Source organism: Amia ocellicauda (assembly GCF_036373705.1).
Source record: "Amia ocellicauda isolate fAmiCal2 chromosome 11 unlocalized genomic scaffold, fAmiCal2.hap1 SUPER_11_unloc_6, whole genome shotgun sequence".
In the NCBI taxonomy this organism is placed as follows: Eukaryota; Metazoa; Chordata; class Actinopteri; order Amiiformes; family Amiidae; genus Amia; species Amia ocellicauda.
Window position 1 is genome coordinate 385,519 of NW_027102664.1, and position 5,921 is coordinate 391,439.

General features: G+C 42.9%; 1 non-coding gene across 1 annotated transcript; it reads left to right on the forward strand.

Moving 5' to 3' along the window:
• The first annotated feature begins 253 nt into the window (after positions 1-253).
• Positions 254-326, forward strand: trnav-aac (transfer RNA valine (anticodon AAC)). The gene has a single exon. It is a non-coding gene; the product is annotated as a tRNA-Val (tRNA).
• Positions 327-5,921: the final 5,595 nt, after the last annotated feature.

A 5,921-nucleotide genomic window follows, 5' to 3' on the forward strand; every position in this document is an offset into this window, starting at 1 on the left:
TTTGAACAAGCCATTCAGCATCACCTTGTTGGGTTAAGTGCAGGCACTGTCAGAGCGCAGGGCGTCCTGCCTTTAAAAGAGTTTCCGAAGTGTCCTGATGTGCCCTTTAGCAATGCCAAACAGGTCAGTGAAAATGGCATCCTTTCGCCGCACTTCAGACGCCATCTCACAGCCTAGCCGACCTGAAACACCTGAGCCCGTTTTACCAGCAGGCTTTAACGGTAACCATTTGAAGCAAGAGGCAGCGGTGTCAGTTTCCGTAGTGTAGCGGTTATCACGTTCGCCTAACGCGCGAAAGGTCCCCGGTTCGAAACCGGGCGGAAACAGCCTACTGTGGGCTGGCCCTTTTCGTCATGCTTGCCCTCGTGGTTCCCCGGAGGCGGTGGGTGTCTTTTCTTCATTGGAGTGCCCGCAATCGATGCACTCAGAGCGTCCGTCCGTCGACAGGTTGAAATTGTAAACGCTGGTGTAGCCACTTTTAATTAAAATCTGATGATGATGATGATGATGATGTTGTTGTTGTTGCTCTTGTTGTTGTTGTTCTTGTTGTCATCGTGGTCGCCGTCATTATTATTGTTAAAGTAAAGCAGTAGTTAGATTTGTTGCTACCGTAAGGTGTAGAAGACAACAGTTGGTATGGCGTGTGATATCAAAACATTCAGAATACTTTTAACCTATATAATTTAAAAGCTTTGTAAAATAAACCCAAATATCTCTTTTGCGGGGATAAACGCTGTTCTGAGTAGTTTGTGACTTGTTTAATACCAAACAAAGCATCGCTATTAAAAAAAAAAAAAATCACTGTAAAAGCGCTAGTTATTTTAGATCTTTATAGTTATTTTCTAGGCTCAGGTTGTTTTTTAGTGCTTATAAAGGCCTGAAATATTCTTAGTGGTTGTTGACTATAGGTCTTGATGCTTAAAAATGTTTTTTTGAGAGACCAAAAGGTTCTAATAAAAGTTTAGAGTAGAGAGGAGAGAGATCGTCTCCATCTTGGTTTCTATTTGAAATTTGATGCAGTGTCATTTTATTGGTTGGTTTTGATATGTTAATTGGTAACAGGGCGGCACAAAGGCCAGACCAGAACAATGCCTTACAAGCAGATCCGGCATGTGGCCATCAGTATAAGTATGAAGGTCTGGTCTTCAGCTCGACAGACTCATACTGACCTTTCGATTTAAGACTAAAGATCAACAATGTCCGGAAACAACATCAGCGATTCGATTTAAACGAGTTTTTAGGCAAGTCTTCAGATTATTTTCATTGACTCAGAGCGTGTTGTGTGCATGTATTGTAAATAAGGCTATAACATCTGTTTTAAGTTCTGTAAAATTATTTTTCAGCCAGTCAACAGGAGTTCATTTCCAACGCTGAGGAGATCATCTGGAACAACGACGGTAAGAATTTTGTGTTTGCGCTCATGGGTTCTTATGCATGGGTGTGTGTGGTTTTGAAGCGGCTCATTAGAGTTATGAAAACGTTTTAATATATATTAATGCCGGTCTCTTTAATTACACAGAAACTATCGAAAGGCCTGTGATTAATGTCTCCGAGGATCGACCAAGAGAAGTGGTTATCCCTAGACAGGCTGTCTGCCGACCGGGTAAGAACTAAACCCCTGTTTGTTTGTATAACGATTCTGTAAGATGTTTGAGTCCAGTTTTGTTAATTTAAAAAAATTATCCTGTCTAACAGTATTAAGAAATGTGGTTCGAGACAACGAAAGGCCTTCCACATCGAGGGCTTGTTTCGTTTTACCTTCGAGAACCGTAACCTTTCAAGAATCTGAAAGGCCGTCAGCCCCGGTATCTGATAGCTGTGAGTATATATCTGCAGCCTGTAAGAGGTTAAAGCTTTTTATAAAGCGGTGTGGTTAAAGGTTAAACATGTCTCTTACCTTCACAGCGGTGCAAAAAGCTAAACCAGCCGAAAAACATAAGAAACGATTATTCTGTGGAGGTAAGTAAGATCTTTCAAACTTTAATGTTTTTAAAAGGGCTTTGTTTGCCCGTTGAGGGCTAATATTTAAGCGATGGGTGACCGTTTCCTGTAGGGCGGGGGGTTCTGGGAAAGATCTTTAGAAGTCCGGACAGGTCTAGGCTTGTTTCTGGGGAACGTGTTTAGAAATGACCGATTGCCGTACCGTCTGGTTAGGAAGTAAAGCCGTCCGAAAGGGTTTAGTAAGTTGTTTGGCTTATCTCCCGCTATTATACTTCTGTTTTAAAGTGGTTGTAGGAAAAGGCTTGAAGGTGTTCATTGTATTTAATATTTAAACAGATCGTGAAAACGTTTGTGAAACAGGAAGTCCCGGGATCAGGAAGCGTTTACACTTGGAAGGTTCGTTTAAAAATGAAATGTTGTTGTGTGTGTGTGTGTTTTATTAACAATATTACAGTTTTTAAAGAAACATTTAAGAAACAGTTTATTTACAGCGGCTTCTCTGTTTTACATTTATTATCAAGTCCTAATAAATATATTGTCTGTAAATAATAAGGCGTTGTAGTGAATGTCTAAGGCTATTTTCAAAGGTCTAAAAAAGCTAAAGGTTTTGAATGTCCTGGACATGTTGTTTTAAGTTTGATTTCTGTCGCCGTTTAAAGATGTAAATGTAATGTATATTTTTATTCTTCCCAAGACTCTTGGGATAGTCATTCTGTGAATGAGCTATTGATGACAATTACCCCGTCTAAGTGGGATCAAACATCTTTCCCGGTGAGATCACCGAGAGGATCCCCCACGGTGGTCTTGGAGACCCCCCAACATCTACTCAGGCCACAGCCTTCTGGGGGTAATTCAACACCCCAGATTCAGCCCGCCGCATTGTCGGGCGGAACAAATACAGGCATCCAACAACCTCAGGGGTCGCCGTCAGTCAGGGCTGACACACCACCCAACGACGGCCTGGTTTCAACATCGTCCCCCCAGACCCGTTTCTTGGCTACAGAAACGCGGAACAGTACCCCGCGCTTGGCCAGGGTGTCACCGCAAAGGCCTTCTTGGTCTCCGTCCATGAGTATACACTCGCTCCTTGCCTCCTTCGACCGAGATTTACCGGAGCGACCATCCTTTGAAGCTGAGCCAGGCCACCAGCCCCCGGAGCTTCTTCCTGAAGGTCGGCATGAGTTGCTACATACTTTGTTACAAAATCAAAGACTTGTGTTAGTGGGGCAAAACCTGCTGATAGAGAGCCAAAACACCCTTATTAATACCCTTACTAACGAATTGTACCGTATTTAATGTTTTAATAGACACAAAACGCCTTACTATTGTGGGTTGTTGGAAAAATAAAAAATAAATTAAAAAATGTCCTGACTTGGTAAAAGAACTCACAAACTAAAGGATTATGAACAAGCTAGGGCCCCAAAAAGACCTTCCCGAGAGAACATCCCCGGCCCTGTTGTGAACTCCTCTGATGTCCCAATGAACCTGGAACTATTACAAATGATAAATGATTTAAATAACCCCCAATTACCACCGATAGAATGTGAATTAACAGAATTACCGGTGAACCCCGACCTGTTACAGATGGTCAATGATCTAAATAACCACCTCCCACCGGTAGCGCTTATAGAGGTTCACCCCCTAGTTCACCCCGATTTGTTTGAAATGGTGGAGGCTTTGGAGGAGCTACCCCGACCAAATTCTGCCCCTATTATAAATGATTTGAAACAATTAGAACACAGGATGGCGGCAGAAGCAGCCATCACTATAGAGGAGGGTCTTGACATTAACCGGTTGGATATCTTTGAAGGACTTTTACAGGCTTTAAATGAGCCTCCTCAAAAAGGGGGTTTTGTAGATGTCAGCAGTGGGGGTGTTTGGAATTTGGAGGGTTCTGAGACTGATAAGGCTGTGGAGGACATGCTCTGTGAGAATGTAGGGGGTGAAGGCTTTGTTCAAAATGATGATGTGTCCAAGAGTACCAGTGATCCCGTGATTATAGATAGACCGGCCTATAACAATTTTGAAATGATTCAGCGTTTTAATTTTGCAGAACTTTTAAATTGTGACAATTATGCAGAAATATTTGTCAACATATACGAGGCCTTGCAGAAAATGCTTGAACAGGTTGCTGAAAGGGTCAGACCTCGAGATGTTGTACAGTTAGAACTCAGAGGGGATGATTTGTTTAGCAACCTATCTGTAATGCTGAGTGGAGATAATTTAGACGTCTGGCTAAAATCGAAGCGTTATTGCAAAGTAACGCAGCCATCATAGCTGATGAAAGTCTGTCTCTGGTAATGAATGTGGTTCGTAACCCTGAGGGTGGGGTGCTTAGAAGACTGTCGAAATGCTTGAAGAACGACATAATTAGGACCAAGCTCAGGCAATTAGTGGTGAGTTCCAGTGGGGACAATAAGCTCTGTTTTGCTTACAGTTTAATAAAATTACTCACCCCCGACATGCCTGAACCCCAAGCTCTGCAAGAGGCTTTAATGCTTCATCAGAGGGCCGGCTTAAACTCTCAACAGATGGTTGCCTTTTCAGACATCACCAAGTTTGAGGAGTTGTTGTCTTTAAAAATTGTTGTGTGGTACCGTTGTGAGGTAAAGGAAGTATTTGTGAAATTTCAGACACATCCTGAAACCCATACACAGACACTGTTTCTCTTCCTAAGTGATAGTCATTACTTTGGAATAAAGAGTTTGACGGCTTTTTTGGGTTGTTCGTATGTTTGTCATTGTTGTTATAAGGCCTTCAATGATAAGCTTAAGCACCGCTGTGACGGTTACTGTAACGTCTGATTCAATCCCCAATGTTGTAAGGGTTTGGCCCCTACCATCCGATGAAAAGATTGCTTAAGGATTTGTCTCTCTGCGTTCTGTTTTTCCGAGCATAAGGTACAGAGGGCCGCTGCTGAGGGGGTTAAAAAACTGAGTTATTGTGATCAAACTAAATATTGCCCGCAGTGTTGCCTCCAGTACCGTTTTCATGAGGTTAAACCACACAAATGTCTGGAGCCGAGATGCAGGATCTGTAATGCTGATTTAACCCCGGGGTCCGAACACCAGTGCTTTATTCAGCCGGTTAAAAAGGAGCCGCCGCACAACCGGTATGTCTTTTTTGCTTTTGAATGCCGGCAAGAAAACGGGGTCCACGTTGCTAATTATATACACTGTATTGACATGTTGGATCGTGAGTGGTCAGCTAGCGGTGAGAGTTGTGTCAGGGAAATCATTACGCGGTATCGCGGTCCAAAATACCTCAATTACACATTTATTGCCCACAATGCTAAGGGTTATGATTCTTACATTTTGATGAAGTATCTGGTGGAAAATGGGGTGACCCCAAAAATAATAGCTCAGGGTAGCAAGATCATGTGTTTCACCGACGAAGCTTTCAACTAACGTTACATAGACTCGTTAAATTTCCTCCCCATTAAATTGAGCGCTTTGCCTAAGGCTCTGGGTTTTGAGGCTCAGAAGAAAGGTTGGTTCTGCCATTTTTTTAATACTAAGGACACTCAAAATTATCGAGGGTCCTACCCGCCCGCCTCTTATTATGGGGTTGATACTATGATGTCTCATGAGAGGGACGAATTCTTTAAATGGTACAATACCGAGAAGAGATGGCCGCTTATTGTAAAAATGATGTGGTGATCCTTAAAGAAGCCTGTGTGCGTTTCTGCGCCGAGGTTATCAACACATCGGGTCTCGACCCTTTGCAAAGTGTGACCATAGCGTCTCTCTGCATGAAAATGTATCGGTCCAATTTCTTGCAGAAAAACACTATAGCGGTCACCACTTCTGACAACTATCGTGCTAGACAAAAGAACTTTTCGACTGTCTCCATACAGTGGCTGGAATACCTGAGTGCCCGGGATAACATCTTCATCAGACATGCTTTAAATCAAGGGAAAGTCAAAATGGGGCCTTACTACTTAGACGGTTTTAGCGACGTGTCCGGGCGGCGTACCGCTT